General features: G+C 40.5%; 1 long non-coding RNA gene across 1 annotated transcript; it reads right to left on the bottom strand.

Moving 5' to 3' along the window:
• Positions 1-1,007: 1,007 nt before the first annotated feature.
• Positions 1,008-10,985, bottom strand: LOC130097757 (uncharacterized). Its single transcript, XR_008808344.1, has 3 exons — positions 10,667-10,985; positions 9,666-9,898; positions 1,008-1,118 (listed from the first exon to the last, which is right to left on the bottom strand). It is a non-coding gene; the product is annotated as an uncharacterized LOC130097757 (long non-coding RNA).
• Between the last annotated feature and the right edge of the window lie 1,283 nt (positions 10,986-12,268).

Here is a 12,268-nt window from a genome sequence, read left to right as displayed (position 1 = left end):
TCTTGCTGCGTAGGGAGTTTCGCTTCAGACACCGGTGGCCCGTTCGCCTTTAGGGACGAGGACCTTCTTCCCCATTTGTGACATCTGGAAGCCCCATGTTCTCTAACTCCATGGAGCTCCATGTCATGGATGTGGCAGGGCGTTCTCCAACCTCGTACTCAAACCTCCAGTCCCAAGATACTCCCGCAGGAGTAATTTCTGAAAGTCACTGCCGCAGCAGTGCAGCGGTGAGATGTACCCCAGTCAAATTTCCACAAGCCCATGTCGTTTCACTCCACAATGAACGCAGGCACACTCTTTCAAACACAGCTCCCGCCGGAGCTCCACTCATAGCCCCACATGGTGGGCATAGTAGGGAGACGCAGTTCCAGCCAGGAGCCCCTTTAAACATATCACTGCCGCAGCAGTGTCCATCCATGCTCCATACAGCTTTCAATTTCCACTCTTTTGGGGGGTAACATACTTTAAGCTTATAGGCATCCTGTATTTGATCACGTTATTCTAACTTGTTGTCCCAAATATTTATTCAACACTTTTGGGGGGTATATCAGAGCTCGAGTTGAAGCTGCTTCATCGAGCCCCTCTCCAGCGGACAGCAAGCCAAATAAGTTTAACCTAATATCTTAAAGATTTTATGGGCAAACGAACTCGTTAAATGAAGTTCCTAAACGTAAGTTAGGGAGGAGGGAGCCCATCCAATCTTTCAATCAACAAACAGAGTATATAAGCAGCCGCTTACCTCTCCCTAGTATCAGCTGTTCCAGTATCCCTCCACCTCCCCAAACTCCACCTTCATCTTAGGTACCTTGCCCTTTAATTAACAGGTCCTACATTTAGCCACTGGGGGGTATATCAGAGCTCGAGTTGAAGCTGCTTCATCGAGCCCCTCTCCAGCGGACAGCAAGCCAAATAAGTTTAACCTAATATCTTAAAGATTTTATGGGCAAACGAACTCGTTAAATTCGTATTTATCTGTTGAAAGAAAGTAAAATGCATCTGGGACAGCATGAGGGTGAGTAAAATAAGTGAGAATTTTATTTTTGGGTGAACTATCCCATTCATATGCTGTTGGTATGCTAATCCATGATCAGCATAGACTAATAAGAATACACTGCAACCTCTTGTGTACTTGTAAACTGTGTTTGTTTTAATCTAGAGCTCCAAAGAAATTAAAATATTTGCTATTTTATAATATTAAAATAAAATACATCAGGTGTCTGAAGATCAGGATCCCAGTCATTCAAAGGTGATATGTCTGAACAAAGCAACATTATTGTCTGATGGAGACAGTTGATCTCTGGTATTATCACTCCATCCTCTGTCAGCATCAGAATTTTGTTTATGGAAAAGTTGCTCAACTCCCTGGAAAATGAGAAAGGAAATGTATTATAATCTAACAATACAAACTGCTTTGAACTCCCACATGCAGTAACAAGTTGCAGACTTAAATTAATTATTTCAAACAAATTATATAAATGTTTTAAGGGATTTTACAGTACTAAATGTTTACCTCCGAGTCATGCACCATTTATCATCTGTAATACTGTTGTGTAACCAGTAGATGGCTGTATAGCCCTATAAACATTTATCCATGGCTGTGTATTCCCTAGTTGCTGGATGTTTTCAGTCATAATTACTTGCATGTATTAGGGTTTGCATTTGGACATATATTTATTATTAAAGATTATTGAAAATGCAACATTTTTCTTTTTTGCATTATTATTGCTCAAATATGGACACAGAAAAAGCATTTTGTTGCATTTTGCAGAATAAATATTGCGCCTAGGGTGATACTTCAAAATAATTGAGTGTTTACATATTATGAATAGAGACATGGAATGTGGTCAAGTCCTGTCTCTCCTCTTTTAAAAACTCTGCATCGCAAATTAATCAGGAATTGGCTTTACATTGCCAAAGTTGAATCGGGCAGTGATTGACAGCGCTCTGGTCCAATGGCATCGGTCATTGTCTGATACAGTACTTTTTGTACTGTAGGCTACAGTACAGATACTGTACAGTACTCTAGCCCAATGTTGTTTGGGGTGGCAGGGGGAAATATGATCTAATCGAAGACTGTAATGTAACCGTATGTAACGTTAGATAAGTCATGTAATGATTGGGCTAACTTACCAATTAAATCAAGACGACACTGCTGTATAATGTTATGGGCTCTCACTGAGCTCTAATATGCCTCTCCACCTGAAAAAGCAAGTACTGTATTATAAATAGTATTAGTTTAGTATTAATTAATAATAAAAAAATAAATAATCTGACTTACCACGAGTAGGCTATCCAGTATTCTGATATCGACGATGACAAATTATATCATTTGTCTGTACTATTCCTTCTATAAGAAATCATCTCAACAATATAGTGTAGCAGTAAATAAATACAGATATAAACTTAATATCACCTAAATGAAACAGAAAGCTGCGCTTACAGACGCTCACATCCACACCATAGACTGTAAAAAATAGATCCACACATGTAAACACAACACTGACGTCTTCACTTCCAGGTCAAGAAAGCTGTCAATCAAAAACTCAGTAACCAATGAGAACACACTGCTACTAGCCCCGCCCCCACGAGAGAATTGTGTCAGAACAGCGAACGAAAACTCAGGGAGCGTAAACGAAAACTTCAGAAGCGTAAATGAAAACTCTTGAAGCGCATTTGTAAGTTTAGATCAGTAAAAGAAATATGAGGAATAGTTAGCAAAACATGCAGTGCGTTAAAAACAAAGTAAAAAAAAATTGCCTGCGATTCATTCTTTTTCAGTTTCAAAGATATTTTATTCAGTTTCAATTTATATTTTCATTGATTTCTTGAAAAGTTACGTTCATTTTTATCGGCACAAAAATAATTCCATAATTATGGAATAATTTTTGTGCCGATAATAATGAACGTAACTTTTCAAGAAACTAATGAAAATAAAAATTGAAATTGAATAAAATATCTTTGAAACTGAAAAAGAATGAATCGCAAGCAATTTTTTTACTTTGTTTTTAATACACTGCATGTTTTGCTAACTATTCCTCATATTTCTTTTACTGATCTTAACTTACAAATGCGCTTCAAGAGTTTTCATTTACGCTTCTGAAGGTTTCGTTTACGCTCCCTGAGTTTTCGTTCGCTGTTCTGACACAATTCTCTCGTGGGGGCGGGGCTAGTAGCAGTGTGTTCTCATTGGCTACTGAGTTTTTGATTGACAGCTTCTTGACCTGGAAGTGAAGACGCCAGTGTTGCGTTTACTTGTGTGGATGTGAGCGTCTGTAAGCGCATCTTTCTATTTAATTTTAGTGATATTAAGTTATGTTTGTTTTTGAATTTTATCTGTATTTACCTGCTGCTGCTACTACTTTGTCAACAGAAAATTTTAGGAGCGCAAGAGATCTCTTCAGTCTATTCAGGTGTAATTGTACATCAAAGTAGGCCTACTGTATATGCCTACTTAAAATATTGTGTCCAATGTTTTAGCAGAATATTTGTTTATTCCTGATGATTTTTTTGCATGTTAGGCTCTGATTAGGTTGTGCAAGAGAATAGCCTACTAGTATACGTCTGTGATTTATTCAGCCGTCAAGAAAGTTTCACTTCAACCAGGTAATCAAGGTTGGCAACCATGGCCATCAAATTTCTCATTGTTACCATATGCATTTACACCATCAAAATGTATGATCACTTAAATAAGAGGAATTTAAACTATGAAAATTACAATCGTGGCTTGCATGCTGTCAGATGATACAGACCTCAAAGGGCATTTCATTACATATTTCACACAAAGAATATTTTTGTTGCCATTTTTTTAATCATGCTGATAATTTTATTTATTTCATTTAGTTAATATTATCTTCTAATATTTAAAATGGTAAATATATTTGAACAATCATCAACAGGTTCAATTATGACTTATAAAATCAGTTAAATGAATTTAAATAAAAAATCAAATAAATTTACATTCTTTATTGTCACTACAGCATATACACAAGTATCAAAGTGAAAGTCTTGGATGCGATTATGTTGTGACAGAAAAGACCAGAATTCACAAAACATTAACTGCATACTATACATGTAATGCACAGTATTCTCATAATATACATACAAAATGCATAATTACAAAGATTTTTAAGGAAATAATCCATCTCTGTGAGTCCATATAAAAGACAAGTGGATTGTAACCCATGTATGACAGTTGGTCGGAAGTGATTTTTAATACGGTTTACATTATTAGTATTTTTCTTATCCTATTGTTTCACTCCAGAAGGCATTGATTCATCCACTGAGGTCGCATGGACATCACGGTCACTGTGTGTGGTTTTTAAAGCATCTTTAGGACTCGCAGAGATGGATTACTTTCCTTAAAATCTTAATGAAGTTCCTAAACGTAAGTTAGGGAGGAGGGAGCCCATCCAATCTTTCAATCAACAAACAGAGTATATAAGCAGCCGCTTACCTCTCCCTAGTATCAGCTGTTCCAGTATGCATTACTGCCGCAAGGAATAATGTCCGACATCACGGAAATCCAGCTCTTTCCTTCAGACGACGAACTGTCAAGCCTTCCTGGGACACAGCCAGTCACACCCCGCGTGAGATCGAATCTTACGGATCATCTTCATGAGCGTTCTGATCGAGAAATCCAGCGCTCATATAAACCACGTTCCAAAAGGCAACGCTCTCCTCTATCTTCAAGATCGCCAGTTTTAACTGAGCCTCGTCCATCTTCTCTCCATTCTTCCGCTGCTAATACACCGATTCCACCCATTTAAAAATGTTCAGTCAACAGCCTACGTCAAGTCCTCTCCAGCTCCGGAATCCATTTCTCCTACAGATCAGCAAAAGCTCAACTCTACGATCTTTACATCAGTTCTTACAGTTCCAGCATTCCATCAAACACTTCAGCATCTTATAAAAGCAAGACTCGCACCTCTTCTACCTCCGTTTCTCTCCCGGTTCGGCGTTCTGAACCCACACAATCCCAACGCGCCGATCCAAAGCCCGCCGGCGCCGCCGCGCAATAGCATCCAGCTGCAGCTCACACTTCCTTGTCCGCCGGTATTTCCACCCGGCCAGCAACAGCGGCCGCAAAAAACAGTTCCGCTTCTTCTCCAGCTCTCACAAACTTCATGCAGTCAGCCCCACTCCCCAGGCAAGAACCAAACTCACAAACACATTCCTCCGACTTCCCTCTGCTTCTCCAGTTCTCTCTAAACTTCTTTATAATAACCCTTGTGCCAGGTCACCCTCGCACACCGTTACATTTTCTCTCACCCTCAAACCAACCTACTCAAAGAGCGGATCCTAGCGCGAGGTTGCCTTCGCTAGCCATCTTCCCTCTTTCCTTCCATTCCAATTCGCCTCACCCCTTTTTCCCCTTCTATCTTCCAATTGTCTCCTAATATTCTTTCCAGTTCACATCAGAGCGTGAGGTTGCCTCAGCAAAGGATTTCTACACTTTTCCACACAAAACCTCCCCTTCCTCTCACTTAGGCCATGCCAGCCATCTTGGACACCAGCAGTGTTCTTCTTCTTCGTCTTTTACTGGCGACTTGCAACCAATTGGAGCATTATTGCCACCTACTGTATCTTATTTACTTTTGCTTAAATCCTTAGGTTTAGTCCAGTTTGTTGTAGATAAGATGATATGATTTTAAGCACCATCTTTCTGGATTTATTTGAGAAGATATTTGTAATGTTCATTTGTTTGATTCCTTCATGTTCCAGTCCATTCCTTAAATCCATTCTTTGATTTGAGTATTTAATACACTCAAACAGCACATGTTCCACAGTTTCCACCAGCAGTGTTGGGGAGTAACGGAATATATGTACTGGCGTTACGTATTCAGAATACAAATTATGTGTAGGCCCATCTATATTCCGTTACAGTTACAATTTAAATAGTTGGTATTTAGAATACAGTTACATTGTTGAAATCATTGGATTACATTACGATACTTCTGTTTCACGAGTTTAGTGACTCTCTAAATACATTAAGGCAACTCAGCATTTCCCAGAAGCCCCAATGTGAAAACGAAAAATGTGCGGTTTGCGTGATCAGTCACAATGAGTCGGAAGAGGAGCAGCGGGAGCTAGAATAGAGATGTAGCCGGAACTACAACAGAGACGGGGCAAGAATGCGTTTCGATCTCGGAAATTCAAACAGCATTTCACTTTAAAGAAAGAGAAGGGAGAACGAAATATAGCCTAACTGTGCAGTGCAACCTCTGCTTGCCAGCAACCAACCTCCTTTCAGCGTCCAAAGCAAGGGGGTAATCCATCAGCCGGAAGTTGAAGCTGCCTCCGGGGGCCGCCATTGTAGCTGGCTATCACCTGCTGTAAGCATCCCATTGACTCCCATTCATTTTGGCGTCACTTTGACAGCGAATAACTTTACATCTGAGGCGTCCAAAGACTCCATTTGTCCATTATTTATTTCTAAAGAAACACGACAATGTATAAAAGACTCCATTACTTTGTATCTTACACGTTATGGCCCCGTAGAAGCCATTCTTGTAAAAATAGGCTAACGATTGCGTCATAACCACGGGACGCTCTGTCGTACAGTAGAGAAATTACCGTGTAGACAGAAGGAGAAGCTCGTAGGCAATCGTTTACTGTCTATGAGGCAATCGGGTGGACATGGAGGCATAAAGTCAAGGGAGAAGCCCATAGATAGAGAGTTCATAAAAGCAACGGGACAAAATATTTCAACAACAGATTTGTTTCAGATTTCAATTCAGATTTGTCCCGGCACAGCTACTAGAAGGTCAGATTTGTCCCGGCACAGCTACTAGAAGGTCAGCTCGTCGTCAAGCTCAGTTTGAGCCTGCGCCGTGCGCTTGGCTATCAGGAAGTGAGTGCCCATGTTGGGCTTCAACTCTCTCCGTTGAAATCAACGGGGTCGCTGTGTCCATTTCTTTTACTGTCTATGGTCCAAAGACTCCACCTCCAACCTGAAGAAGCATCTTAAAGTACAATCCGCTTGCCAGCCCATTCACTCTCAACAGCAGTCCATCTTCCAGCTCCTAACAATGCAATCGCCATGGAACCACTACCAGTCCCAGCCCATCTCCGTTCCCTAATTCTATCAGGTGCAACTATCGATCTTCCTTCTCTACTGACTTTCGTCCCTCTCAATGAATCCCACCGCTCGTTTGACTTAAATCGTTGATCTTACAAATTCTGTACAACCTTCAAAACGAGTTCTCTCACTTTCAGAATTTTGCGTTGCTTTTGCCAGATACACAGAAGTAATTTGCTCTTCATTTCCAGCCAGACGCAAGGAATTAGATGACTACCTCTCTACCATAGCAGAGCTCAGTCTCTCTTTCGGAGGTAGTAATTTTTATACATACCATAAGCTTTTTCCAGCTAAATCCTAAATGCGCCGCCCGCGTCACACCCTGGAACCAGTGTCCTTACTGGGAGCCTTGGACCTCGAACTATATAACAGAGTCTTCTTAGGCGTTCGAAGCCCTTCTTGCGCCATCTGCAGGTCTATCATTCATTCTACTTCAGAATGTCCCCAAACCAACTCAGATCTTCCGAACCATCCAGCTCCTTTCCAAGAAAAATCCACTTGATATGTCCCTCAATCAAGGAATGACCGTAACCAGATTTCTACCTCAGTTCCAGGCAGACAAGTGTGCAACAGCTTTAATTCATCACGTTGCAACAGACAACGATGCCACTTCCTCCATGTCTGTAATTTCTGTGGCGGAGCTCACGCCCGTTCTATGTGCCCTGTGCGGCGCTCCTTTAGCTAACTTTAACCGTCGACATTCTTAGCGTCTGCCTAACCACTCTCCGCTCAGGTCTTGTTCTCCTAACAAAACAAGAGCCCCAGACGCCATGTTCAATTTGGCTTTCTTCCGATCACCAAATCAAAATGCTAGGTCGATGGTCGTCCCTCGCCTTCGAAACATACGTTCGTTCAGATCTGCATAACATTAGGCAAGCACAGCAAACACTAGCATCCCTCTAAGTCTGGACCGCTTCTCCCTACTATTTTGCATCTCCCCGCTTACCTAGCCCCGCAGGGCGTGTATTCATCTGGATGCAGTGAGAGCTCTCCCTTTTCAGATGTGCGTGACCTACCACTCCTGGAGTGGGGTCTCCCATCTGAATCGCCGTGTGGGCTCTTCCGTTCAGAAGCATCATAGGCTCTCCCGTTCGACTTGCTGTGTGGGCTCTCCCGTTTTGATCGCCGAGTGAACTCCCTATTTATACATATGGGGGGGCTCTCTCCTTCGAAACGCTGCGGGAGCTCTCCCGGTCGAATTGCAGTGTGAGCTTTCCGTTCGGGCGCCGTGGGGGCTCTCCCTTTCCGAATCGCTGTGTGATCCTTCATGTTTTTAACCATGGAGGCTCTCCCGTTCGGATCGCAGTGTGGGCCCTCCTATCCGAATAAATCAGGACTGGAGGTACCAAGGATCGTACGTCCCTCGAACGCGACGGGCCATTGTGTCTTTATGTGATCTCCGCCCCCTGCGTCAGAAGGATGGTAGTTCTGCTTTTCCTATGTATACCGTAGGCTCCCTCTTGCTGCGTAGGGAGTTTCGCTTCAGACACCGGTGGCCCGTTCGCCTTTAGGGACGAGGACCTTCTTCCCCATTTGTGACATCTGGAAGCCCCATGTTCTCTAACTCCATGGAGCTCCATGTCATGGATGTGGCAGGGCGTTCTCCAACCTCGTACTCAAACCTCCAGTCCCAAGATACTCCCGCAGGAGTAATTTCTGAAAGTCACTGCCGCAGCAGTGCAGCGGTGAGATGTACCCCAGTCAAATTTCCACAAGCCCATGTCGTTTCACTCCACAATGAACGCAGGCACACTCTTTCAAACACAGCTCCCGCCGGAGCTCCACTCATAGCCCCACATGGTGGGCATAGTAGGGAGACGCAGTTCCAGCCAGGAGCCCCTTTAAACATATCACTGCCGCAGCAGTGTCCATCCATGCTCCATACAGCTTTCAATTTCCACTCTTTTGGGGGGTAACATACTTTAAGCTTATAGGCATCCTGTATTTGATCACGTTATTCTAACTTGTTGTCCCAAATATTTATTCAACACTTTTGGGGGGTATATCAGAGCTCGAGTTGAAGCTGCTTCATCGAGCCCCTCTCCAGCGGACAGCAAGCCAAATAAGTTTAACCTAATATCTTAAAGATTTTATGGGCAAACGAACTCGTTAAATGAAGTTCCTAAACGTAAGTTAGGGAGGAGGGAGCCCATCCAATCTTTCAATCAACAAACAGAGTATATAAGCAGCCGCTTACCTCTCCCTAGTATCAGCTGTTCCAGTATCCCTCCACCTCCCCAAACTCCACCTTCATCTTAGGTACCTTGCCCTTTAATTAACAGGTCCTACATTTAGCCACTGGGGGGTATATCAGAGCTCGAGTTGAAGCTGCTTCATCGAGCCCCTCTCCAGCGGACAGCAAGCCAAATAAGTTTAACCTAATATCTTAAAGATTTTATGGGCAAACGAACTCGTTAAATTCGTATTTATCTGTTGAAAGAAAGTAAAATGCATCTGGGACAGCATGAGGGTGAGTAAAATAAGTGAGAATTTTATTTTTGGGTGAACTATCCCATTCATATGCTGTTGGTATGCTAATCCATGATCAGCATAGACTAATAAGAATACACTGCAACCTCTTGTGTACTTGTAAACTGTGTTTGTTTTAATCTAGAGCTCCAAAGAAATTAAAATATTTGCTATTTTATAATATTAAAATAAAATACATCAGGTGTCTGAAGATCAGGATCCCAGTCATTCAAAGGTGATATGTCTGAACAAAGCAACATTATTGTCTGATGGAGACAGTTGATCTCTGGTATTATCACTCCATCCTCTGTCAGCATCAGAATTTTGTTTATGGAAAAGTTGCTCAACTCCCTGGAAAATGAGAAAGGAAATGTATTATAATCTAACAATACAAACTGCTTTGAACTCCCACATGCAGTAACAAGTTGCAGACTTAAATTAATTATTTCAAACAAATTATATAAATGTTTTAAGGGATTTTACAGTACTAAATGTTTACCTCCGAGTCATGCACCATTTATCATCTGTAATACTGTTGTGTAACCAGTAGATGGCTGTATAGCCCTATAAACATTTATCCATGGCTGTGTATTCCCTAGTTGCTGGATGTTTTCAGTCATAATTACTTGCATGTATTAGGGTTTGCATTTGGACATATATTTATTATTAAAGATTATTGAAAATGCAACATTTTTCTTTTTTGCATTATTATTGCTCAAATATGGACACAGAAAAAGCATTTTGTTGCATTTTGCAGAATAAATATTGCGCCTAGGGTGATACTTCAAAATAATTGAGTGTTTACATATTATGAATAGAGACATGGAATGTGGTCAAGTCCTGTCTCTCCTCTTTTAAAAACTCTGCATCGCAAATTAATCAGGAATTGGCTTTACATTGCCAAAGTTGAATCGGGCAGTGATTGACAGCGCTCTGGTCCAATGGCATCGGTCATTGTCTGATACAGTACTTTTTGTACTGTAGGCTACAGTACAGATACTGTACAGTACTCTAGCCCAATGTTGTTTGGGGTGGCAGGGGGAAATATGATCTAATCGAAGACTGTAATGTAACCGTATGTAACGTTAGATAAGTCATGTAATGATTGGGCTAACTTACCAATTAAATCAAGACGACACTGCTGTATAATGTTATGGGCTCTCACTGAGCTCTAATATGCCTCTCCACCTGAAAAAGCAAGTACTGTATTATAAATAGTATTAGTTTAGTATTAATTAATAATAAAAAAATAAATAATCTGACTTACCACGAGTAGGCTATCCAGTATTCTGATATCGACGATGACAAATTATATCATTTGTCTGTACTATTCCTTCTATAAGAAATCATCTCAACAATATAGTGTAGCAGTAAATAAATACAGATATAAACTTAATATCACCTAAATGAAACAGAAAGCTGCGCTTACAGACGCTCACATCCACACCATAGACTGTAAAAAATAGATCCACACATGTAAACACAACACTGACGTCTTCACTTCCAGGTCAAGAAAGCTGTCAATCAAAAACTCAGTAACCAATGAGAACACACTGCTACTAGCCCCGCCCCCACGAGAGAATTGTGTCAGAACAGCGAACGAAAACTCAGGGAGCGTAAACGAAAACTTCAGAAGCGTAAATGAAAACTCTTGAAGCGCATTTGTAAGTTTAGATCAGTAAAAGAAATATGAGGAATAGTTAGCAAAACATGCAGTGCGTTAAAAACAAAGTAAAAAAAAATTGCCTGCGATTCATTCTTTTTCAGTTTCAAAGATATTTTATTCAGTTTCAATTTATATTTTCATTGATTTCTTGAAAAGTTACGTTCATTTTTATCGGCACAAAAATAATTCCATAATTGACTATCAAACCTTTCTACAAATACATTATTTGAAATATTTAATAATATAAGGTAGCCTACTTTTGCGTCCATTTGTTTTTCTTTTTTTTTAACCCGTAATTGAAAAACTAAAAATGAAAGGTTGTTGTATTTTAAAAGCCAAAGTTGAACACCAAAATTTGAACGGTAGGCTACACAAATGCTGAAAAAAAAAAAGAAAAAAAAAGACTTTTTGCCCCTTTATTAAACATTTAAAATATTCACAAATTACTATGCGACAAATGTCGATTTTACTGGTTTTCTAAGGCCAGATTAGAACCTGGAAATTATATTTTTCCCGCAATGCTGAATGAGAAGAGCCATGTCTCTGGAACCATGATTTATAGGCTAATGATAATAAATGTGTCTGAATAAATAACGAGGCATTTTAATTGTTTGTTTAAAAGTGAACATTTCAAGCTTTAGGCTAGGTATATTTTGTTTCAGTTCATTTATGAGACGCGCTCCAGTTCACGGAGATCATGAAAGCGCGACTGATTATTTTATTTTACAAAAGCACAACGTTTTCTTGTTATGTGAGTTTGGACAAATAAAAGTAGTTGCGAATGATGTATTATTCTTTTCTGTATGACCAGACATTATAGAGTATTTTTTTAAGTTGTTTCCACTGTTGATGGGAAAATGCAAGTGTTCGCGGCCGCGCCTCCGTGCCATGCAGTGCGCTCACACTCCCACACACATTTGCGTCAAAATCTTGTGTTTATTTGTGATAATCTTAGCCCTGTATTATGACTGACATTTGACGAATTTCTTTGTTCCTTTTTTGGATAAAACCGCCTTCTAAATATGTAGCCTAAATGTAGGCTAATAATAATAATA

The sequence above is a fragment of the Rhinichthys klamathensis genome, unplaced genomic scaffold (genome assembly GCF_029890125.1).
Source record: "Rhinichthys klamathensis goyatoka isolate OS25496 unplaced genomic scaffold, OSU_Roscu_1.1 h1tg000223l_1, whole genome shotgun sequence".
Lineage (NCBI taxonomy): Eukaryota > Metazoa > Chordata > Actinopteri > Cypriniformes > Leuciscidae > Rhinichthys > Rhinichthys klamathensis.
Note: the sequence above shows the minus strand (reverse complement) of the source record. Positions and strands in the feature narration are given on the sequence as shown.